The sequence below is a fragment of the Canis lupus genome, chromosome 24 (genome assembly GCF_048164855.1).
Source record: "Canis lupus baileyi chromosome 24, mCanLup2.hap1, whole genome shotgun sequence".
Lineage (NCBI taxonomy): Eukaryota > Metazoa > Chordata > Mammalia > Carnivora > Canidae > Canis > Canis lupus.
In genome coordinates, this window is record NC_132861.1 from 16,087,695 (window position 1) to 16,113,266 (window position 25,572).

The 25,572-nt window shown below is 41.8% G+C and overlaps 1 long non-coding RNA gene across 1 annotated transcript in view; it reads left to right on the forward strand.

Annotated features, from left to right (window-relative positions):
- LOC140615813 (uncharacterized) overlaps positions 1 to 25,572 on the forward strand; it is a 66,960-nt gene that overhangs the window by 36,507 nt on the left and 4,881 nt on the right. Inside the window, exon 2 of the long non-coding RNA XR_012016293.1 lies at positions 10,927 to 10,962. This is a non-coding gene — a long non-coding RNA (uncharacterized lncRNA). The remainder of the gene's footprint in view (positions 1 to 10,926; positions 10,963 to 25,572) is intronic.

The window sequence follows — 25,572 nt, forward strand, 5'->3', positions numbered from 1 at the left end:
GAGCCTCCTCTGTGTGTGGCATCACAGCTGGGGTTAGGAGTGGGGCCCTGGAACCCAAAATCCTGCTCCTCCGATGACAAGCTGTGCAATCTGGGGAAGTTACTAAGGCTCAGGCTTTTCTCCACTTTAAATTTAGGGGTAATAGTACTATTTGCCTCAGGTGTCGCTGTGAGGATTAAATGAAATTTTATATGTGCTTGATACATAGTAAATCATAATAAACAGCATTTATTCTCATCAGGGTCTGTGTGCACGTGCCACCCCAGAAAGTGCACATTTTACTTCTACTTTAAGCCGTGAAGCATAACTGGGAAGTTCTGCAGGAAAACTGTGGTAGCTGCAGCTAAAAGGCTGCTGTGTGGGCCTGGGCTGCAAAGTAGGGTGGGCGATTAGAGGTGGGGTCACACTCGGGGGAGCTCAGGTGTAGACTGTGTGTCTCCTGACTCTCTTAAAGCAAGGTTAAGATGAGTAGGTTCAAGGAGAGACCAGTATTCCAGACTTATTTCCTTTTTAGTTTCCTAGTCTGCTGAATGAGAGAAAATGTGGCCCCACATTCTTCCTACTCCTTTCCCATGCTCTCTCTTCCTCTCCTTCCCTGGGTGCTCCCTCCCCTCTATTTCCATGGGTGCTCCCTCCCCTTTCTTTCCATGAGTGCTCCCTTCCTACCCCTTCCCTGAGTGCTCCCTCCTCACCTCTTTCCAGAGTGCTCCCTCCCCACTCCTCAGATTGCTCCCTTCTCACCCCTTCCCTGAGTGCTCCCTCCCTACCCCTTCCCTCAATGCTCCCTTCCCTTTCCTCACACATCCCAGAGAGCTCTTAGTTTTCTTTTTCTGCAGCCTCTACTAAGAAAAACACTTCGTGCCTCCAGCTGATAGGGTGACTTAAAGGCCCAGGAGCCCATGTGGCTGAGCGGGAGGAGAGGTGGCAAGGATACAGTGACGGGACCAGGGGCTGGAGGCTACTCATAAAGCAGGATGCAGGGTCATGTGGCCTCTGGGAACACATGGGAGCACTGGGAAGTGAACCCAAGGAGCACTTTGCTGCAGGTCCCTGAATGGCCAGGCCCTGCCAGAGGCCTGCGGGTTGTGGGGGGCGGGGGGTGTCACCGCGCAGGTGTGAGCCGGCTTGCAGCCCGCCGTCCAGACTCTGCTTCGGCTCCGTCAGGAGCTGCCGAATACAGGTCTGCGCGTCACAGACATGCCAACTCGGGGGCCAGAGCCGGCCTGCTGGTCTCTTCCTCTTCTTCTCTGGGCCCTCGCGGTCCAGCAGGGCCACCTTCTCTCCCACCGTCCCTGCTCCCCTCTTCTACTGCCCGTGCCACTTCCCATGTCCTTTGATCTTCCTTCCACGAATATCTATTCCCATCCATCGCCTCCTTCCATTATTTCCTGCCTTGGTTCCCTACCCGTGGCTCCCTACCCGTGGCCTGCCGAGTGTGTCCCGTGCCACGTGTCCGGATGCTTTGGCCTGCCCCTGCCCGGTTCTCGAGGGACAGCACACTGGCTTTCCCTATGCAAACTCCCTCCCTGAGCCTGGGAGGGCATCTCCACCTTGAACTCTTAGTCTTTTCCCGTTTCCGTCCTGCTGTGATGTGTCTGGACGCCCCAGCAGGCTGACCCCTGGGAGACCTCGAGGTTCCCTTCTTCCCTGGACCTGATCCATGAGCGGGGCCCCCTCCCGGCGCGGCCGTGCTTGGCCCTGGGTCCGCCAGCTCCAGCCTAGGCTGGGCCCACACTGGGGTGTCTGCTCCCGGCTTCAGTCAGCGCTCAGAGGTCTCACCTGCCCCCGAGGGAGAAGTGGGTGCAACACCCGGTCCTGGGGCTCTTTCCTCTCCCCGTTCCCGAGGCAATGCCAGCGTGGCTCTCCTGCTCAGTCGTCACATTCCACAGTTGGTCTGGGCCCCGAGACAGTCCTGGGCTGGAACTTGGCCTTGCTGCCCCTCCCCTGGGCACCATGACCCGGCTGCGGGGGCCTGAGAGTGGGGCTGCTGCCGAGGACAAATCCCGGAGCCACAGAAGAGTCCTGGAATCCTACCACTGCTCCCTCTGCGGGCTGGGCGGTGTCCGTGAGGCCTGGGGCTGTCCTACAGCCGGCGGACTCTGCTGGCACACCCAGTGGCACCAGGACCCTTAGACTTGTCCAAAACAGACTGATCCTGCCTTGCTTTCTTCTTCAGGTGTGGCTGAAAACACTGGCCTGTAACTTTACTGGGGGAGCAGAGCTCCTGTCTCTAATATCCTGCCTGGCAGAGAACACACTGAGACGGTGGCCTCCTCCTCTGGCCAACACCTGTCCGTCCAAGCCTGCCCGGTCAGGGTGGCAAGAGGCAGCCAGTGATGCCGACTGCAGGCCCCGGCCCGGGGCTCCAGGGCTGGCCCTCCCTGCACAAGCAGGTCTGGGAAGGGCCCAGGATGGGCACAAAGAAGGAACTGGCCAGAGCTTATGAAGCCCTGTAGTTTTTCTGCACTAACAAACCCAGAATTCTCAGAGCGGGTGACATCCCCAGGCGTCTTTGACCTTCTTTATACACTTGTAGTGGTGGCTTCCCTGTCCACCTCCTCCTGCCTTCTAGACTGTGAGACTCGGGGACAGGACCTAGTCTTGCCCACCACTGTATCTGAAATAGAACTTAGTGCGGGACTCACTGAGGATAGAGGTCTTGGGTGTCCTGCAGCGACTGCCTGTGGTCGCTGCCTGTGACCAGGGGCCCAGCAGGAAGGTGAGGGACCTGGTCGCTGGCAAGCCATTGCCGAGAAGCCCAGGGTATAACTGGCCAATGATGCAAGATCTGCCCGGGAATCTTGCTGCCTCCTCTGCATCTCAGCCAGACCCTCCATCATGGGCACCGGGTCTGTGGACCATTCCAGAGCTGGGCACTTTTCTCTGCTTTCAGACCAAAATACATTTAGACCCTGGGTGACGTGGGAAACAATGGCAGAAGGAAATGTAGATGAAGGGAATTGTCCTTATAACCTGCAGCCCGCCAAGTACTTGAGGCCGGCAGTGTCCTGTTCCTCCGGGAAGCTCCCAGCTATCTTAATGTTAATGCCTTACTGGAGAGAAAAACAACCTTGGTTTGACAATGGCCAGGCCTCCACCATTAGCATATGAAAGCCCTTTTGAAAGTTTCTTACTTTTTCTTCGATCCAACCACAAAGTGTATAATCAGTCGCCCCTCCCAATCCCGGGGCAGCAGCTCTTCCTGCCCATGGGTCCTGCCCCTGTGCATTAATAAAACCACAATTTTGCACTGAGGTCGTTTCAAGAAGGCTTTCTTGGCTGCCGGCTCTGGACCCCACCAACCTCCCCAAAACATTCCAAAATGGTGTATCATGGGGTGAGGGGAGGGCAGGCCAGCTTGTGGACGAAACTCTCATGGTCTCCTCTCAGATGCTCCCTGCTGGTCAGTATCTGGAGGAGCCACAGGCCACCTGGAAGTACCTTTGGGGTATCATCTAGGTAACTAGGATGAGTACAAGGATTATACCTCCTGGGTCTAAGGGTGAGAGAGACCCCCTTATAGGAAATTCTGACAGGCTGCCCTTTGGGATGTCAGGTTAGGACCCCTGAAATTGGCCAAGGTGATCATGGTCATGGCTTTCCAATTTTAGTGGCTCCCGTGGTTCCTTCCTCTCTCTGCCCCTGGCGTCTGTGGCTCACCTATCTCTCGTTACCAGCCCCACAACCCAGGTGTGTGGTAGGAGGCTCTGGTCTCCAAGAGGAGTCCTTGCCATAGCTGCCAGGTTCCCACATCTCTACCATGTGATGAGCTACTGCAAAGCCTAGTGGCTCTCAGCATTCAGTTAGGGCATGGGTCTGCAGGCTGGGGGTTTACCTGGGCTGGCCCAGGCTCCCTCACCTCGCGGGCGCCCAGACGGATGGTCCAACTGAGCCAAAGGTCTCTTCTCCAGCAGGTTAGCCTGGACATGTCCTTAGGATTTTGGGCGAGGGGAGAGGTGAGCAAGTCCAAACCTGCGCTGTGTCCCATGTGTTAGTGCCCCATTGGGCAAAGCCCACATATCTGCCCCAGAACCAGGGTGGGAGGATGGCACAGGGTCACCTGGGAGATGTCGCCAAAGCTTGAGGAACTTTGACCTGAAACACAGACTGAAAGGGGGTGTGAGCTTGGCTTTTCTGAGCAGCACTCGGTGCATTTAGTATGCCCTCCCCATGCATGCTGCTCCGATCCCATGTTCCCCCCTCACAGAATTTCTCCAGGTCCCACTGCCTGCTCCTTGAGTGGGGCTCTCACTTCTATTTGAGTTCCTTGGTTTGCAGAGCATCTCATTCCTTCTACCTGACCCGTGCCTCTCTGCCTGACCCCCTCAGATGACCATTGTCTGGTCTGTGACTCCACTTGCCTCTTGGCATCTCGGCTCCAGGCTCTGGAGCACCCGGAAGAGGCAGGGCCACACTTCACCCTGTGCCTTCCCCAGCACCTGAGGACATAGTCCAGTTCCACCCATTCTGAGAATGAGGATGAGATATCTACAACCAAGATCATCCTAAAAAATACCTTTTTCTTGGGCAGCCCTGGTAGCCCAGCGGTTTAGTGCCACCTTCAGCCCAGGGCATGATCCTGGAGACCCGGGATTGAGTCCCACATCGGGCTCCCTGAGTGGAACCTGCTTCTTCCTCTGCCTATGTCTCTGCCTCTCTCTCTCTCTGTGTCTCTCATGAATAAATAAATAAAATCTTAAAAAACAAAACAAAACACTTTTTCTTGACCTTGTGTGTTCTTCAAAGTCCCATTTCTTTTTAACTTTCCTTTTAACAATAAAAAACAACAATGGGGCATCTGGATGGCACAGTGCTTAAGCATCTGCCTTTGGCTCAGGTCGTGATCCCTGAGTCCTGGGATTGAGTCCCACATCGATCTCCCCTTGGGGACCCTGCTTCTCTCTCTGCTTATGTCTTTGCCTGTCTCTCTGTGTCTCTCATGAATAAATAAATAAAATCTTAAAAACAGCAACAATAACAAAAGCTTTGAAAGAGTGGTTCACACCTACTTCTTCCACTCCTTATTACCCACTTGCTCCCTGGTTCCCTACAAGTTTTTCTGAGTTTTTTTCCCCTTTTTTTTTGCCCTAGAAAATACTTTCTTGAAAGTCAGCAGAGTTCGGAACATCACATGTGGGTTTTTTTTTTTTTTTTTTTTAAGATTTTATTTATTTATTCATGAGACACAAAGAGAGGCAGAGACACAGGCAGAGGGAGAAGCAGGCTCCATGCAGGGAGCCCGACGTGGGACTCGATCCCCTGTCTCCAGGATCACGCCCTGGACTGAAGGCTGCGCTAAACCGCCGAGCCACCCGGGCTGCCCATCACATGTGTTTTTTATTTAATTCTTGAAAAACCCTGACAAGACAGGCCTTCATGTTACCATGGCCCTTTCACAGAGGACGAAATCAAAGCTTGGCCTGAGTCAGGACAGGTGATGGAACACGGGCCTGACCGCAGGGGCTAAGTTTTTAGCCATCATTCTAACCCTGAGTACAGTGCTGGAATGTGTTCAATGTCGGATCCCTCCGAACCCTGGCTGTGCTGAGGGGGGTGTATTCGTTTGCTTAGGGCTGCTGGAAACAAGTACCACAAACCGAAGGCTTAGGCAACAGACATTGAGCATCTCACACAATTCTAGAGGCTGCAAGTCTGAGATCGAGGTGTCTGTAGGGCCATGCTCCCTCTGAAGGTTCTAGGGGAGGTTCTGTTCCAGGGTCCTCTCCGGTCTTCCAGTAGCATGACTGCAGACTTCACATGGCATTTTCCGGGTGTCCACATCTATGTCCAGATTCCCCATTTTATAAGGACATCAGTCATAGTAGATTAAGGCCCACCCTGATGACCTCATCTAAACTAATTGTATCTGTATCAACCCTCTTTCCAAATAAGGTCATGTTCTGAGGTACTGGGGTTTAGGACTTCAACGTATGAATATGGGGGTGGGGGTAGCAGGTGATCCATGGACAGCCCATAAGCAGACAATGTAGATGGTACCTTCAAGCCCCTCCCCTGATGTACTGAAGGAGCATTTGCATTTTAACAAGATGCCCAGGCAATTCCAATGCACATTAAGATGTGAGAAATGCTTGTCTATAACACCTTCCGCAAAGAAGTATGGCAGCATGAAGCAAGATTCTTAGGATGATCCTAATTGTCCAATTTCAGTTAGAAGAGAAATAATTTTAAAGATGGACAAAAACAATGTATACAAAGAAGTTTAGTCCAGGTTATTCCATAGAAATAAAACATTTTTGTGCGGTAAGCATTACTTGCTACCATTTTTAGCTGGAAAATTATTTGTTTGTTTTTTTATTGTTCCATTTCAGGTGACATTTGAGTTAAAGTTGCTTTTGTGGGAAATGTTTCCTGAAATCTAAACTGGCTTATAACCAAATTTCTGGAACACGACCTATTTGTAAACTTGGAGATTACAGCAAATCAATCATTGAACTCAAGAGCTTACTTAACTAAGGAATACTATTTTTGTTCAATATGATAATGGCATTATGTTTATGTAGGAAAATGGGCCCTTCTTGAGAGGATATTGTATGATTCAGGGGTGAAGTGGCATGAAGACTGGGATTTGCTTTTTAAAAATACAGCGAAATGAAAATTAATGGAATGAGTGTAGTGAAATGATGGCTGTTAAATCTGGGTGATGGGTTCATAGAGGAAATTTCTTCCTTTCTTTCTTTCTTTCTTTCTTTCTTTCTTTCTTTCTTTCTTTCTTTCTTTCTTTCTTTCTTTCTTTCTTTCTTCCTTCCTTCCTTCCTTCCTTCCTTCCTTCCTTCCTTCCTTCCTTCCTTCCTTCCTTCCTTCCTTCCTTCCTTCCTTCCTTTCTTTCTTTCTTTCTTTCTTTCTTTCTTTCTTTCTTTCTTTCTTTCTTTCTTTCTTTCCTTGGCTTAAAAACACACGGCTTGAACTCATGACCCTGAGATCAAGACCTGAGCTGAAATCAGGAGTCATACACTTTACCCAACTAAGCCACCCAGGTACCCCCATGGAGGGAATTTCAACTCTATTTTTTAGCGTACTTGAACATTTTTACTATAAAAAAAGTTTAAAAATACAATCATGTAAAGTGTTAAAAATTAATTTTCTCTCAGGTGTTCTTTTGACTGCCATGTCTTTTCAGTTATTTTATTTATTTTTTATTTTTAAAAAATATTTTATTTATTTGTGAGAGAGAGAGAGAGTGAGCATGAGCAGGTAGGAGGGAATGAGGGAGAGGGAGTAGCAGATTCTCCACAGAGTAGCAAGCCCCATGCAAGGCTTGATACCAGGACACTGAGATCATGACCTGAGCCAAGGACCGATGGCTTAACGGACTGAGCCACCCAGGTACCCCATCTTCTCAAGTATTTTAGTCACACGATGTTTAACCATCTATTCCTCTGTTTCCTCAGTTTTTTAGTTTGTGACAAACTCATGCAGGTCTTCCTCCCCATGTTGATCATTGTTACTTACTGGCCTCCTTTAGAAGGAAAGACTGCTTGGTTTAGTGTGGGACAGACGAAAGGAAATAATTGCCCTGCTGGCTAAAGTTGTAATCTACACACATTTTGTTAGCCTCCTACCATCCCCCTTTCTGGTGCTTTTATGACTCTGGATTTTAGTGGTAAGAACAACAATAATTTCTCAATAGAGCAAGACATGATATTTCTAAACAATGACCTAATATGAGTTTTAACAAGACCGGCCTTGGAAGAAGAAAATCTACTATGATGAATGCTTACTCCAAAACTGATGCATGGAGTTATTAAATGTTTCTTTTTTTTTTTTCCTTTTCTTCCTTCCTTCCTTCCTTGAGTAAGCTCAACACCCAGCATGGTGCCCAACATGGGGCTTGAATTCACGACCCAGAGATCAAGACCTGAGCGGATATCAAGAGTTGATTGCTAACCATCTGAGCCACCCAGGCTCCCATTAAATGTTTCTTTTAAAAAGTATTCTGAGAATGTCAGTTAAAGCCTTACCAGTTTACCTTTCCCTGCCAGGTACCAGATGGACTGGACACGTTAAGAAAACTCTTCACAGTGCGGATCAATAAACACAAAATTTCAGAGATAATACCCAGCTTCCTAGGTCATTTCTTTCCCTGAGGTCCCTTCTCCCCCAGGGGGTGATTTATCAATAGCACAAATCTGACCGTGTCACGGTGGCTGACGATCTTCAGGATGGGTTCTAAACCCCCAAGCGAGCCATCTGAATCTGTCTAGCTCTTCAGCCACACTTGTTGCCACCCCCTGCTGCTCGGGCTTCTGCTCTGGTCATTGCTAATCACTTGTGGTTCTCTGCAGCCACCTCCCCACACAGCAGCAGCACAGGAACCACCTCCTACACCTGTAGCCTCTAAGTCCTTCCTCCCAACCTTCCCCCTGCCCCCAGGCAGTCCTCTTGGTCCCCGATGCCCCGATGCCCCCGCTCCTTCATCAGCCTTCACAGGAGCCACCTCTCCCAGGATGGTTTTCTTGAGTACCCCTTGGATCATGAATTTTGGCTAGCAAACCTTCTAGAGTCTCCATCATGACAAAATCTAAATAATTAAAACAAAGTTAATTTTACTTAGAAATAATTTACCGGGCAGCCCGGGTGGATCAGCGGTTTAGCGCCGCCTTCAGTCCAGGGCGTGATCCTGGAGACCTGGGATCGAGTCCCACGTCGGGCTCCCTGCATGGAGCCTGCTTCTCCCTCTGTCTCTGCCTCTGTCTCTCTCTCTCTGTGTCTCTCATGAATAAATAAAATCTTAACAACAACAACAACAACAACAAATAATAATAATAATAATAATTTACCATCCAAAAGGGATACTTTCATCATTTAGTGAGACTTTATCATGAAGCCAAAGCACCGTTTTGTGTTCCCTACACCCCCTGAGTGCTGGCTTCCTCTTCCCATGTGGAGAGAGAGTTGATGGTGCTTTGTTCTCTGACGGCACCTGTAACCCCAGCCCTATGGTGATGTGGTGGGTGTAGGGTGTGTGTGTTAGGACGTGGTGGCCATGGTGACAAGTGTCTGGGTTCTGAGCCCTACAGTAAAATAGTAGGAGCCCCAATCCAAGCCCTTCTGTCCCCTGGCAGGATTTGAGACACTTGGTACATTTTCCCCAGATGTTCTTACAGTCTGTCAATCGTTGGGCTTGGCTTGTGGCTTTATCCTTCTACTCTGCTCCTGGTGGTTTCTCCTGATTGGTCAGGCTGAGGCCAGTATGATTTGGGAGCACTCCTCCTTTGACAGGACTCTAGTAGCTCTGAAGGACAGTAGCTGCCCTTCCTGAGCTGGGATGGCTGTTTCCCAGCAGTTTCAGTTCTCATCAGTGTCCGGTTGGAAATTCTTCCCATTTCTGACAGCACCCTGCATGTTGCACTAATTCTATTTTTATTATGTTTTATTTATTTATTTGAGAGAGAGAGAGAGAGAAAGAGAGAGAGAGCATGAATGGGTGGGGGGGGGCAGAAGGAGAGAGAGAGAAGCAGACCCCCTGCTGAACAGGGAGCCCTTTGCTGGGTTGGATCCCAGGACCCCGGGATCGTGACCTGAGCTGAAGGCAGATGCTTCACTAACCCAGGCACCCCTGCACTAATTTATTTAACTGGCTTTCAGCTTTCTTGAGTTCTTGCTGAAAGAACTTGGGACATCTATCCTTCAACAGCAGGGAGAGAAAGTGATACAAACTACACTTATACCATTGGGCCTAAAATTGCCTTCCCATTCCTACAGCCAAGGTGTCATTGGGCTGACCTTAACACCACCGATGCTACTGGAGCCGACTCCCTTTCCCAGGAACCTATGCATAACCCAAGAGCCTGAGCACCCTCTACCAGCTCCCTTCCTCCCTTGCTCTTACCCTCTGAGCCATCGTGCCTCTAGTATTCTCTCTTCCAAAAGTTTTATTGCCTCCTTGTTCAGAGAGTAGCCCTATAGGATACTCCAGAATGTGGAGTACGCAGTTTGCCACATAGCTCCAGCAATAGGGTGGAGGTTCTGTTCCCACCCTGCCTGGACCCCCAGCATGGGAATAAAGACATGATAAGTCACGTGGGTGCAGAGATTGCCGGCCTCATTCATGCCTATGTTGTTCCCACCCCGACCCAGGGCCAGCATTCACTAAATATGTGTTAGCTTGGTGAACGAAAGAGCGAACAGCTCTCTATTCACCCAGATGGTATGATGATCATAAATTAACATGAACCTAACTAAGAAGTGGCGGGCAACATCCAGGAAAGGGTGGTTTCTGGAGGTAAGAGATGGTGATGAGCTCAGGACGCATGGAATGAGGCCATAGGGACTGGGGATCAGAAATTCTTTACAGACGGGGAGCCAAGTAGTGAGCCAGGGGAGAGAGTCTAATAAATATCTATAAAGGAACAAGGATTCCTGAGAAAGTGTCCAGTTTTTAGCCATGGAGAGCAAATCCCCAAAATAACTATATATTTGCATATGTTTACAAGTGCCAAGCCCTGCTCTAAGCCCTTTCTATACATTAATTCACGTAGTTTTCACTCAATTCTGCTTCAAGCCAGGCAGAGAGGTTACATAATTGCTGTGGGTCCTGCAGCAAGAAATGATGGGATTTGACCCTATGCACTCTGACTTTGGAGTCCATGCACTTAACCAAAGATCAATGGATTTGAAACCCAGTGCTTTCAGTTATAAAATAACACAGCCAGAACCATGGGGCCGCTGCACAATCCAAGTATGTTGGGTAGAACATGTCATTTTCTCAATGCTATTAAAATCTGCTATTAAGGCCATTTGAGATGTATGTGTGTATATGTAAATGTCTACATGTATGTATGTGTATATATTTTTTTCTTTATACATTTTTTTTCAGGTCAAATAGAGATCTAACATCCAAATTTAACTTCAAACAATCTTTCACACATCTGTGTGCTAACAGCACATCTTTTCCTTCCTTTCCAGGACTTGTCCTTACGAGTCTCCAGTGCTCCAAACCTGGTAAGAAGGGCTTCCATTCCTGTCCCCTCCCCTACCCCACTATCTCTTCTACACTTCTGGAGACTCAGACTGACAGCTTTATGCTTTTCTTGACTTTCAACATTCACCTTCTATCAAAGCCTTTGAGTGACATCTTCCTTTTTGAGGTTAGGCCTCCTCTTCCTATAATTAAGAATTAGACCATAAATGAACTTTATTAATCTGCAGTATTGGTACCAAATATTCTGCTGTTGTGGCCTATCCATCTGTAGGCAAACTTTGGGATGATTTTATTTTGTAAGCAAATGCAAATGAGTCACCTCACATCAGTGGAGAGTCAAGCATGAGATTTCTCACATTTTTAGGATATTTTATTGTGATAAAAAACCTGGGAGTGTTTTGGGGCTCTTTGTTTTTTATTGGATGGATATACACTTAGGGTTTAACACATTTTAGTATACACGTCCATGTATATAACATATTCATGTCTTCTTACAAATTAAGTTGTATTAACAACCACCTCATGATTGTAAGGCCAAAATGTCTTTTCTGATGGATGGATAGATAGAAATGTTACAAAAGATCATGTTTTTCATCTCAGCATTGTTTATAGCCATAATTTACCCATTGAGGTTAACTAAAGACTAAAAAAGAATCTAAGGAAGGCCATTTAGGTCTTGAATGAAATATCTTTTTATACTCCTTATTCTCCAACTGAAGTAGATGAAAGCTTATGGAAAGCTTTAGCTGAGCTAGGCAATACATAATTTAGGAAATCCAATTTGAGATTACATTCACATGTCAGAAACCCAATGATGTCTATCCATTAGTAGACAAGTAGATGATAAATAAGGTGCAACTTATTAGCTAGGTGATCAGCTGGCTTGGTTGAAGTTCATTGATTTCGCACACCATCAACCTTACCTGACATTTTGCCATTTACCATTGACCTGGAATAAAGGCAATTTTAAACATATTTTGCTTACTTGATGAATTTTTAAAAATTTTTAGCTATTTGTGTTTGTGGAAAAATTACATAATGGGATTTGGGTTCCAAAATTTTTTCTTATTAAGTGGATAGATTATCACATACTTTTTAAATATCTTACTTCAAAATCATTTGGTGTACATTCAGATGAAAAGCAATTATGATAAACTCTTAAAAATTTACTCAGCCTATTTTACAATGTTTTTAATATTTAGGATGAAGGAGAATATTGAAGCATCCCTGACCAGGTGGATTTCAGTGGGCATATTATTATAATTTAGGTGATACTCAGGGAAGGTGAATGTGTTTCTAAAGAAGGAGGAGCCCCAAAGTTATATGATTTTTATTAATGATGGAGAAAAACAGTATACATTTTTACTGTAGAAAAACTACAAATTTAATAGCAATAGAACTAGGTACAATTTCTACGTGTTTTTTGTTTTGTTTTGCTTTTTTGGTAAACTTGTGATTTAAAAAAAATCTCTTACCTAGCAATAATTTATGTGTATTTTAAAGCATTTTTAGTCACACGCTAAAGGATGATCTAACTTACAATGCATACATGTGTTCTCCTCTTTTATCTTGTGCTTCCTTCCCAATTAGAATAAATATCATTAATGAAAATGCTTTGCTGAAGTCAGATTTTATACAAAAATACAACCACAGAAGGGAACCATCAAACTGTTCACAGAACTTATGTTGCTTGGAATTAATTGTTGGAATCCTAGACAACAATGGGAACCCAAAGGGAAAGAGACAGTCTGTATACAAGAAAAGCTTCTGTTAAATAGATGTTTTAATTTCTCAAACGAGGTCATTTAGCAATGACAGATGGAGACTTCAGTGATGCCCCTCTCTTTCTTCTCTTCCGCTCTGGAACCAGGGAGGACTGGGGGAGGTTAGGATCCCCACCCCTTTGTCCCTGGAGTCCTTCTGGAGAGCCTTCTGGCCAGCTGGAGCTCTTTGTGTGCTGCCAGAATTCAGACACTTTATCTTTACTGAAGCTTAGCCTCTCACCGTGTGATGTGCTGCACTGAGGCAGGCTGCTCCTTAGGAAGCCCAGCACAGAGCGTGGAGACCCACCCACAGCCAGACCTTGACCTCCTCTGTCGCTTTTCCCTTTATGTCAGCAACCCCCTGGGATCTTAGGCATGGTGGCTTGAAGGATTTGGACCTTGTTAAGTGCTGTACTTTTGAGTTTAAGGTTTTGCAATTTTACTTGGTCCCTTGTTTTAAATTGTTCCATTGCAAACTGAGCATTTGATTGTATAGTTACAATGCTTGAGCTTTTAAACTTATTTGTCATTGAAACTGTTCCAAATTTTGGAAAAAGCAAAAATAGAATGTTCTATATTGTCACTGAGTTCCAAGGTATGTTCATTCTCATGTAATGAAAAAACATATGTGACTTTCTGAAAACTTGCTTTTAAACCTTAATCAAATATTTATTAACATTTAGGGATCCCTGGGTGGCGCAGCGGTTTGGCGCCTGCCTTTGGCCCAGGGCGCGATCCTGGAGACCCAGGATCGAATCCCACATCGGGCTCCCGGTGCATGGAGCCTGCTTCTCCCTCTGCCTGTGTCTCTGCCTCTCTCTCTCTCTGTAACTATCATAAATAAATAAAAATTAAAAAAAAATATTTATTAACATTTAAATTAAAATATGTTAATTTTTAAAAGCAGGTTTATAGTCATTTGAGATGGAAACCATTGACCAATAACTGTCTCTATTCTTCACATAAAAATGACACCTTTATGTCAAATAAAATTTACCATTCGGTGGTAACTAACTTTTTAAAAAAAGATTTTATTAATTTATTTGAGAGAGAGAGAGAGAGAGAGAGAGCACAAGTAGGCAGGGCGGCAGGCAGAGGGAGCAGGAGTCTTCCCAACTATCAGGGAGCCCAACACAGAGCTCCATCCCAGGACCCCAGGATCATGACCTGAATCAAAGGCAAATGCTTAACTGACTGAGTCATCTAGGTGCCCGTGATAATTAACTTTTAATATCAAAACTGAAATTGATTGAGAATCACTTCAAATGAAAATTCTAAAAATAAAATGAAATTCTGTTTTAACTCTGGAGGCCAGCAAGCTCAATTTCCCACAGAGGCCACGAGAGGGAGCTGTTGAATCTTAAACCAAATATATTTGAATTTCAACAAACCTTTGGGTAAACTACCCAGATAATCTGGTCTAAACAATGTAATGCATTGTAATAAGCAGTAGCACGGTTTTCATTCCTATTAGGACAAAATTTATGCCTATAATTAAGAGGTACTGCAGTTCAATTCGATGAATACTTTAAAGACATGTTGTTCATAAGTCACTCTCTTTTAAAAGGGGATATAAAGCATTCAAATGGTTCATGAGCAGATGTGTATGTCTGGGTATGTGCACTTGCATGATGATATTAGAACATAATATATAAGAACCATAAGAAAGAAACAAAGTACCATGGAGTTTCAAAAGAGAGAACTGGCATCCTGCAAGGTGGGTTGGAGAAGGTGGCATTTAAGGATGCACAGAGGGGTACCCCGGGGGTGTGACAATAGGAGATGGGGAAATATGCTAAGCGCAGAACATAGCATAAATGAAGGAAAGGAACTTAGGAGAAGCCTGAAAATTCCCATTTGCTTGAAGCTTCAGTTATGTAAAGGTAATTAAAGGAATATCAAGCAGGAAAGGCAGGTCAGGATGCATTGTGAACCCATGTAAATAAATACTGGAGGACTTATTTGTACCTAATTACTCTGAATGTCAAAGTGTGACCAAAGGAACTCTTAGCCTGCACATGCTAACACTATTAAATGCTATAGTGTTCACTGTTAATTAGGCATTATTCATCAAATATCTCTTGAGCACATACTAGACATAAGTTCTTAGAAAATATTTTTTTAAAAGATTTATTTATTTATTTGGGGTGGGGGGGAGGGCAGAAGGAGAGAGAATCTCAAGCAGACTCCCTTCTGAGTGTGAGCCTGATGCAGCTCTTGATCTTCTGTCCTGAGATCATGACCTCAACAGAAATTAAGAGCCAACTAAGCTATCTAGACACCCCAAGTTCTTAGAAAATCTTAATAGTTTTTAGTTACAGTATTCTGAACCTGCTAAAGCATTTGTAAATTTTTCAAAAGTCATTGAAAGTGATCTTCTTTTAAAAAATGGTTAATAGAAACTTCTACTATATTTATTAAGACAGAAATGACTGCTTCTTATAGTACTGTGGTATCTTTAAAAATACAAAATAAGAAAAATTTTTAAGAGTTAAAACAAAACAGAAACTATCTACAGGAAGTGGGATGAATTTCATTCTGAAGTTTTCTGACCACCAGTGCAAGGCAGGCAGTCCTGTGGTCCACGTTGTTTGCATTTGATGAATCCATCTGCCGAATTAGAAGTTTTCCTGGAATTAAACTCCAGCAAAAATTTATAGTGTAGGCTGTTATATTAAAAGAACATTTAATAGTATGCCAGACAATAACTTTAGCTGTTTCTAAAAATTACATAGAGGTTGTTCAATCACCCTTGGATCCTCTATAAACGTAGATGTTAAGGCATAACTCAAGTAATTAATTTCTCTGGAAAGTAGAGATAACATGGTCCTGATAGCTTGCTTAGATTGTCTAATTTAGAGAGAAAATTAGGGAATAACAAGTGATGTCTCATAGTGTGATAGGTGGAATAATTCCATGCCTACCTCCAAAGTTGTCCTTGCCCTAATCCTTGGAACCTAAATATACTACTTTGTATGGCAAAGAGTGCTAGAACAAAGATCCTGGATTATCCAGTAGACCCAATGAATCACAAGGGTCCTTAAAAGGGGGGAGGGGGAAGAAGAGTAGGTCAGGGGAATTCTGTGTGAGGACTTGATCTGACATTGCTAGGTTTGCAGGTAGAGGAAGAACCAGGAGCCCAGGAATGTGGGTGGCTTCTAGAAGCTGGAAAAGGCAAGAATATAGATTCTTCCCTAGAGCCTCCAGTAAAGAATGCAGCCCTGCTGACATGTTAATTTTAGCTCTGTTGGGCTTTTAACCTACAGGGCTGTAGGTGACAAATCTGTGTTCAAGCTACCAAGTTTGTGATAATTTATTACAGCAGCAATAGGAACTAATATATATAGACCCTCTCTAATATCACAGTCAGTTCATAATAAAAATCCCCTGATTACCTGTCATGTAGATATCTCATGTTAGTACATGTGAGCTGTGAGCTTCAGTTACTAGGATTGAGGGGATGAAAATGGCCAACATGTGGGAAAGATTTATGAATCATATGCTATGCAGGTTTATAAATCTGAATAATCCATGTCATGACACATTAGCAGGAGAGGTGGCCAAGAGAGAGTGATCAGATGTACCTTAGACTAGACTTCATCCATGTATCTATAATTTGCCAAATCGTTTGCCAATCATCTCCCTAAGATTCTTCAACTCATGGAAGTTGGAAAGCTGAAGTCTGGAGATTTTCAGACCTTGGAAGGTGCTTAAATATTTATTGAATGGATGGATGGATGGATGGATGGATGGATGGTTGGATGAATGGCTGGACGAGGAGGATGAACAGGTAAAGACAAACCAGGCTGTTGGCTAAAGAAGAAACACTACTTTATTCTCCTGGGTTGTGGTTGGGTCGATAAGACCAGCCACATACATGAATAGGGAGTCCTATCTGGAAAGTTAGTGACCTGGTGCCCCTGAGTCCTCTGCCACTGGAGATCTGGTGGCTGCACAACACCATTCCTACAGAACAGCAGACGCAGTAGCTACTGTGTTATCATTAAGTATTGAATGCTGACTATGTGCTATACAGTAAGTTCTTTTTCAACATTTTTCATGTTTTTATAAATATTTGGTAATGCAAAAGAATACTTGTGTGTGTTATAATGCATAATAATAGACTGAACATCTGGACCACTGCATATATATTAAGAGATAGAACATTATGTTTATAATGTTCTATAATAATATATAGTATATAAAATGATATAATACAATAGAGTTCCCTGTGTGTTAGTCCTTGATTATGTACCCTGTCTTCTCTCAAAAGATAGTATTCCAAAAATTGGTTTTTAAAATTTTTTTATTTTTATTTTTTTAAATTTTAGTATAGTGTACAGTGTTATTTAAGTTTCAAATGTACAATATAGTAATTCAACAATTCTGTATATTATTCTGTTCTTATCAAGATAAGTGCATCTTACCCCATCACCTATTTTGCCCATTGTCCCACCCACCTCCCCTCTGGTGACCACCAGCCTGTTCTCCATAGTTAAGAGTCTATTTTATGTTTGTCTCTTTCTGTGTTTGTTTTGTTTCTTAAATTCTACATATGAGTGAATTCATATGGTATTTGTCTTTCTCTATTTCACTTAGATCTATCCATGTTGTTGCAAATGGCAAGATTTTTATTTTTTATGACTAATAGTCCATTGTTTATATATAACCAAATCTTCTTTATCCATTCATCTATTGATGGACACTCAGGTTGCTTCCATTATTTGGCTATTGTGAATAATACGACTACAAACACAGGAGTGGATGTATCTTTTCAAATTAGTGTTTTTGTATTCTTTGGGTAGATACCTTGTAGTGGAATTCTTGGATCATAGGGTAATTCTATTTTTAATTTTTTGAGGAACCTCCATATTGTTTTCCACAGCAGCTGCACCAGTTTGCACTCCCACCAACAGTGGAGGAAGGTTCCTTTTTCTCCACATGTTCTCCAACACTTGTTTTTTATGTTTTCGATTTTAGCCATTCTCACAGGTGTGAAGTGATATCTCATTGTGGTTTTGATGTGCATTTCCTTGATGGTGAGTGATGCTGAGTATCTTTTCAGGTGTCTGTTGGCCATCTGTATATCTTTGGAGAAATGCCTTCTGTCCGTTTTTAGTTGGATTATTTGTTTTTTTGGTGTTGAGTTGAATAAGTTCTTTATATATTTTGGATACTAACTCCTTATTGGATAGATCATTTGCAAATATCTTCTCCCATTTCTGAATATTGTTTTCAATTCTCTTCTCTTTGTTGTTTTACCATAAATACATATGCCCCTAAGGGAGAGAGAGAGAGAGATTGAGAACGTGCACATAAGTTGGGGGATGGTTTGCAGAGTGAGAGGGAGAGTCTTAAGCAGCCTCCGTGCCCAGTGCAGAGCCTGATGCAGGGTTCAATCTCATGACCCTGAGATCATGACCTGAGCTGAAATCAAGAGTTGGTTGTTTAACCAACTGAGCTACCCAGGCTCCTCAATTGTTGCTTATTTTTAAAAATTTTATTAAAATGGTATCATAGTGTATGCCTTCTCCTTCTCATTGCTTTTTCATTCATCATACTGATTCTTGAGGTAATAATGTATGCATTTTCTCTACTCTAAAGTATTTCACTGTACTTATATCACAAAGTGTATGTGTATGTATCCATATTATCTTATGAATAAACATTTGTCTTAACCGTTGCAGACACGCTTCTATGAATATTCTGTACAGGTCTCCCAGAATCCATATATAAATTTCTTTAGGACATACATTTAGAAGTTGTTGGATCATAGTGGAGCTATATGTTCAAATTTTTTTTTTTAAGATTTTATTTACTTATTCATGAGAGACACAGAGAGAGAGGCAGAGACATAGGCAGAGGGAGGAGTAAGCTCCTCTCAGGTAGCCAGTTGTGAGACTCTATCCTAGACCCTGGAATCACACCCTGAGCAAAAGGCAGATGCTCAACTGCTGAGTCACCCAGGCATCCCTATATGTTCAACTTCTAAATATTTTATATATTTATTCATGAGACACACACACACACACACACACACACACACACAGAGGCAGAAACACAGGCAGAGGGAGAAGATGTGGGACTCGATCCCCAGACCTGGAATCACGGCCTGAGCCGAAAGCAAGAGATGCTCAACCACTGAGCCACCAGCCATCCCCCTATATTCAACTTTTAAAAAGAATCCTAAATTCTTTCCCAAAGTAGTTGTACAAATTTATACATAAAACCAGTGGTTGGTGCAATTTCTTTTTGCTCTAAATCCTTATTAAAGTCAATATTTTCAGTTTTCAAATTTCTGTAATTGAGTGGGATACAAAATTATATCACACTATGATTTGAATTTTCCTTTTTGTGAATTCTAATAAAGTTGATTTTCTTTCTTTCTTTCTTTCTTTCTTTCTTTCTTTCTTTCTTTCTTTCTTTCTTTCTTTCTTCTTTCTTTCTTTCTTTCTTTCTTTCTTTCTTTCTTTCTTTCTTTCTTCTTTCTTTCTTTCTTTCTTTCTTTCTTTCGATTTTGTTTTTATGTAATCTCAACCACCCTTTGTGAGACTCAAACTCACTACCCGGGATCAAGAGTTGCACACTCCACTGACTGAGCCAGCCAGGTGCCCAAGCATCTTCTCATAATTATTAGCCATTTACATTTCTTTCCAATAAAATATCTGATCATATATTTTGTCCTTTTTTTAAAAAAAATTGGCTTATTTTATATATTTTGGGTACTAATTCATTGTTAGTTATATAGGTTCCAAACATCTTCTCCCTAATGCGTGACTTATTATTTCATCTATTTTTATGGCGAAACAGAAGTTTCAGAACAGAAGTTCTTTTTTTTTTTTTTAAGATTTTATTTATTCATAGAGAGAGAGAGAGGCAGAGACACAGGCAGAGAGAGAAGCAGGCTCCATGCAGGGAGCCCGTCATGGGACTCGATTCTGGGTCTCCAGGATCACACCCTGGGCTGAAAGCGGCGCTAAACCTCTGAGCCACCCGGGCTGCCCAGAACAGAAGTTTTTAATGGATTCATTCTTTTTTCCTTTTATGATTAATGCTTTTTGTGAGTTAAGAAGTTCTTTCCTATCCCAAAATCATATAGTCTCCTCCAAATACCCTTTTAAAGTTTGAAGTTTTATGTCTTTAATATTAAGGGTGCCATGAATTATTATTCATGGGTGTAGGGGAAGGAAGTATGAGGTGAAGCAGAGCTCCTCTCCTATCTCACAGATCTGTTTCAATATTATTTACTCTTTTTCTGTTCTGTTTGAGTTTGGGTGAGATAGAATTATTTGATCCTTTACTGTTTAGTAAAATTGTTTATAATAGTGTGTGTAGAAATTGGTTACAAAACTACTGTTCTTTTTATAGGAAGGTTTTATTTTTTATTTATTATTTTTTAAAGATTTTAGTTATTTATTCATCATACACGCACACACACAGAGAGAGAGAGAGAGAGAGAGGCAGAGACACAGACAGAGGGAGAAGCAGGCTGCATGCAGGGAGCCTGACATGGGACTTGATCCCAGGTCTCCAGGATCACACCCTGGGCTGAAGGCAGCACTAAACCGCTGAGCCACCCAGGCTGCCCTGAACTTCAGCTCTTATCTTTAGAATAACACTTGGTCAAAAGTAGACAAGTGCTCCCCGTGACTCCCATCTTCTTCTTTCTCTTCCTTTTCTTAAACTTCACATAGCTATCAAACATCAAAAACTCTGATAAAAAATATTTTTGTTATAATTCAATTTTAGTTGTTTCTACTTTCCATTATACTGTTTCTTTGATACATGAATTATTTATATTTTATAATTTCTGAATATATGAGAGGATTTTTTTTTAGCATTTTAAAAATTGATTTATCATGTAAGTATAGTGTGATCAGAAAACATGGTCTATTTGACAACAACTTTTCAGAATTTGCAAGACCTGATTTGTGGTCTAATGTGTTTTTATAACTATTTTTTTGTTTTGCTTTGTTTTTATTCCCACAGGTTAGACTATTAATACTATCTTATACTATTGATCATTGTTTAGATTTACTTACATAGTTACCCCTTTCTTCACTCATCATTTCTTTTTGTATCTGGGCTTATTTTCTTCCTCCTGTGGTAAATTCTTCTAAAAGTCTTTAGGGACAGTCTCTTGTTGGTATACAGTTCCCAATTTATCAGAATGTATCTGTTTATCTGAAAATGTTTCTATTTTGTCATAGTTCTTGAAAGATAGTTTTGCTGGATGTATAATTCTAGATTGATAGTTGTATTTCTCCTAGTACCTTATAAATGATATTCTTCAGAGTTCCGTGGATGCAACTGTGATGTCAATTGACTGTCTAATTAGATATAAGGTAGTATCTTTTTCATTGGCTGCTTTTGATTCTTTTTTTGTGTGTGTGCGTGGCTTTGGTGTTCTTTGTTTTTTTTAGTAATGTTTGTTTTTGTTTTAAAGTGATCTTGCTTGGTATTCTTTATAATTCTCAATTCTGAGGATTTATCAATCCTCAAAACTACTATCAGTTTTGGAAAATTTGATCTCCTCTCCTTTTGGAATTTTAACTGAATGTTGGTTCTTCTTACTCAAGTTTTGGTATTCTTTACTTACCCATCATATTTTTCTTTCTTTTTCTCTGTGTTGGATCCGGATGCTAAATCATTGATTCTTTATTCAATTATGTCTAATCTTTGAGGTTTTTGTTTCAATAATTATATTTACTTTAGAGGTTTATTTTTATATTTCTGGTTTTAAAATTCTTCTTGCTCATGGTTTCAATTCCTCTTTTATTTCTGTAAACAATTTATTTTCTATATCTGATCATTCCTATATCTAAAGTCCTGGTGAATCTATTCCATTATTTTTTTTTCCTGTGGTTCTTTGTTTCCTTATATATATATATATTTTTTTTTTATTGTAATCTTATATTTGTTTGAAATCTATTTGTAGCACACCTGGGTGGTTCAGTGGTTGAGCGTGTCTGCCTTTAGTCCTGAGATCAAGTCCCACATTGGGCTCCCTGCTCTGTGGGGTGTCAGCTTCTCCCTCTGCCTGTGTCTCTGCTTCTCTCTGTGTGTCTCATGAATAAATAAATAAAATCTTTAAAGAAAATCTATCGTGAGAATGTTTTAAGGCCTGAGGTAAAGATACATTTTTATAGAAGTAAAAATACGTTTTTACAGGAAGAGACTTTTTGTTTGCTTTTACCAGCCACCTAGGGATACCACAGAATTTATCTATTTAATATAAGTATTTTAACTTACAGTTTTTAGACAGATAATGTGAATTTAGGACCCAAATCCATATTAGGTCTGGCAAATAGCCACGGAGTCTCAAGGGTAGTGTTGTCATAAAACATACAGGATGACTTGTTAAATTTGAATTTCAATAAATAATAAATATATTAGTAGTATATATTATTTATATAAAATAAATAGACTTTAGTCTTTAGAGTAACTTTGGGTTTATAGCAAAATTGAGCATCAACCATAGGGTTTTCACATACCCCTCCTCCGCATACTCGCACAGTCTCTCTCCCAACAACATCTTCTTCCTAGAATGGTATATTTATTACAATCAATGAACTGGCATTGACACATTATTATCACCAAAGTCCGTAGTCTACATTAGGGTTCATTGTTGTTGTACATTCTATTGATTTTGATGAATGTATAATGACATGTATCTACCATTATAGTATCAGAGAATAGTTTCACTACCCTAGAAATCCATGGCACTCTGTATTTTTATTTCTAAATATGACAACCTGACTCATGGGATACTTTTTCTTCTTACACTAAAAGTCAAGACCAAGGCAGGTAACTTTCCTCGTCTACTGCTTGGGTAGGGTGTTTATGTTTTCCCTTTATTTAACATTTCTCTGAGGGCATAGCCTTTTAAGAGCCTTGTCTTTCTGTAGTGGTCTCTGGTTCTCCTCCCACCAAATCCCTTGCCCACCCATGTTTCCTTTAAGATGAAAGCTTGCACCATCTGGGACTGGAACATGCCTCCAGGCTAGCTGAATGGCCAAGAACTTCTCATTTCCTTGGATTTATCCTACAGCTTCATTCCTGGTTACAGAGGAATGTTTTACTCTCTTGTGACCTAGTCCATACATTTTTAAAGATTAAAAAAAATAAAAATACTGAACTTAGCATTCTTAAGTATTCTGTAGTAGGAAGATTTTTACAATCTGTAGTTCACTATATTGCCAGCAATGGAAAATTTTATATCTTTACATAGATTCTCTCTTTCAATCCTCATTGCCTAATGAAATTGATATTATTATTATCTCAATTTCACAGAGAAAATTGAGGTTTAGAAAGGTTAAATAATTTGCTTAAATTCACAAAGTAACCACCAAATGCAACCCTAGTTTTTCTAACCTCTAAAACCTATATTTTCATCTAGTTTGCTATATTCTCTTCCATTTCTTGATACCTTTTACCATTCAAAGCAGCAAAAAAAAAAAAAAAAATATTCATTTATATAGTTTTGTCTTTTCTATTTATGTCACCATTAGGACTGGTAATGGGTGGCACTGATGCTGGTATCAGGACTGACCTGCAGCATAGGTAGGACCTCCCTTCGACTGCCATCTCTTGAGGGTTTGGCAAGACTAAGGTCTTTTCCTGAGCTTTACTGATTTGGAGACTTGATTATTATCAGTTTACCTGGAGCTAATCAGACTCTAGTATACTGACTCATGCTAACAAATCATGAGCCAGAATTCCAATATAAAATTTATAGTGGGAGACAGTCCTTTTCAGTGACTAGACTATTTGTACCCACTCTCCAGGGTCTTTCTAGATATCAAGACAGTGGGTGAAACATACCTGTGGTGACTGGTATGCTTGGCAAAGTTTGAATTAGGAAAAGGAAAATTAACTAAGAAAATTAAATGGCCTCCAGGCCCAGTAGGGATATCTGATAAAATTAATGTTTCTAATAACCAAGATTTCTACCATAAAATAGATCAATTATGAACACGTACTGAGCATTTATTTCATTTTGGTCACCATGCCACACACTGTAGATGCAAAGATCAATAAAACAGTGACCTGTCCCTGATGAGTTTATGATCTCATATGTTCTCACTCCCTTAAACAATACTCAACCAAAGTTGAAAATTCTCTCTTTTATATCTATATGCAACGTTCTTTAGTTAAATCCAGACTTAAGGACATGGACTTCAGATACCCAATTAGACTTCTGGGCCCCCAAGATGTTCTCAGTACCAGATTTACAAGCTATCTCTTTGGGCAAGTTGCTTCTTTGGGTCACTCTTCTCCATTTTTAGATAATTCTTCACCCACAGTTGTCCTCTGGGTGCTGAGTACTTGGGGGCACTGTTGTTTCTTAGCAATTACTCATATGGCAGTAGCAAGAAGTGAATGCTTTTGGAATGAATCCACCTATGCATCTGCCAGAAATTTCACAAGGAGTGATTATAAGTATCTTGAGTTTCCTTTTGTATTTGTTCACAGGGGTGGTTGTGTGGAAAGTCTGCTTACTTATTTCTTTTCTGTAGTAATGGAGAGTATGGAAGCTTTGGGTTGCAAATAAGACATTACAGATTTGGGAACACAGGAAAACCTAGTTCCTGACCAGAATAACTTCAAATTAATTTTACATTTGAGAGTTAAGTTTGCTCCAAAATGTAACCAAACTTTTAAATGAGAGTAAACCTAAATCCCCTCACTACATCAGGGTGGCCTTCCCTAGACGGTTGCCATAGGTCAGGGTCTGGTTTTCATCCTTATAATTCAGTTTAGTTGAGTCAGTAGGTCTGAGACTTAATCTTTGTTTTCTGAGTCACTAAAAACTGGAAATACTGGGGCATTTGATATAGTCTTGGCTGGGGAGTGGTTGACTCATTTATTTGTTTGATTCAATTTGGAGTAGATTGGAAAAGTTAGCTTAATACAATCCTCTTGATGAGGAGAAAGAAGAAATTCACATTTTATCTAGATAAATAAGATATTAGTTTAGCTTTTTAAAGATATTTAACTGTTAGGGGCTTGTAGCAAGTCCTCTGGTGTTAGGTAGCTGATGAAAGTACCCTGGACCTGTAGGGTTGACTGTACCATTGAGGAGCAAGATCACTCACCTAACATCATAGGATGTGTGAAGTCCCCAAATTTTATAAAACTGCTGAGAAAATAGAACTTCAAAAATCTAATAAAAATGAAAGCCAAAAACAGCCAAGTTGAGAGGCATGTAAAAAGCAGCTTTGTGTTTGGAAGGGTCCATGGGATTTCTCTACATTATCCATAGCCAAATCCTCACAGTATCAGAGATAGACTCATTTCCACTAATAAGTATGCTAATATGATCTGTGTGGCATCTTCCCTGACCCAAAGTATTCTGCTAACTTACTGGTTTCAACCCAGAATGGTAAAATTGACTATTGTAATTAACTCTGACATGGAAGAGAGAACTAAGGAGAAACTGGCCACAAATCAGCTGTTTCCAGTCTCAGTTTTGTAGGGCTCATTAAGGCCCTGGTCCCTGTCCTAGCCTGCAGTGGGACCCAGCACGATGCTGGAGGAGCTGTGGGTGCTCTGTGTACCCTCTGGTCTTATCCCAAATGAGGCAAAGCTTTGTTTAGGATATTGCTTAGTGTGTCATAGGAGAAAATCACCTTTGCCCTGGCTGCCTTTCCGTCCATTCCATGGCAGGTGAGTCTTACAGTTCAACCATGTGACTGCTTTAGGTAGTCAGTGCCAGGAGAAATGTGTTAAAGTGAATGCAGTTATGGAAGCTACCCGTTTATCAAAAAATAGTCTTTTCAGTAAATAGAAAGGAAGAAGGCAATAGGGAGTTTTCTATAGCAAGTCCTTATTTATGGAAGAGGGGACAGTTTATGTTGAGATTCT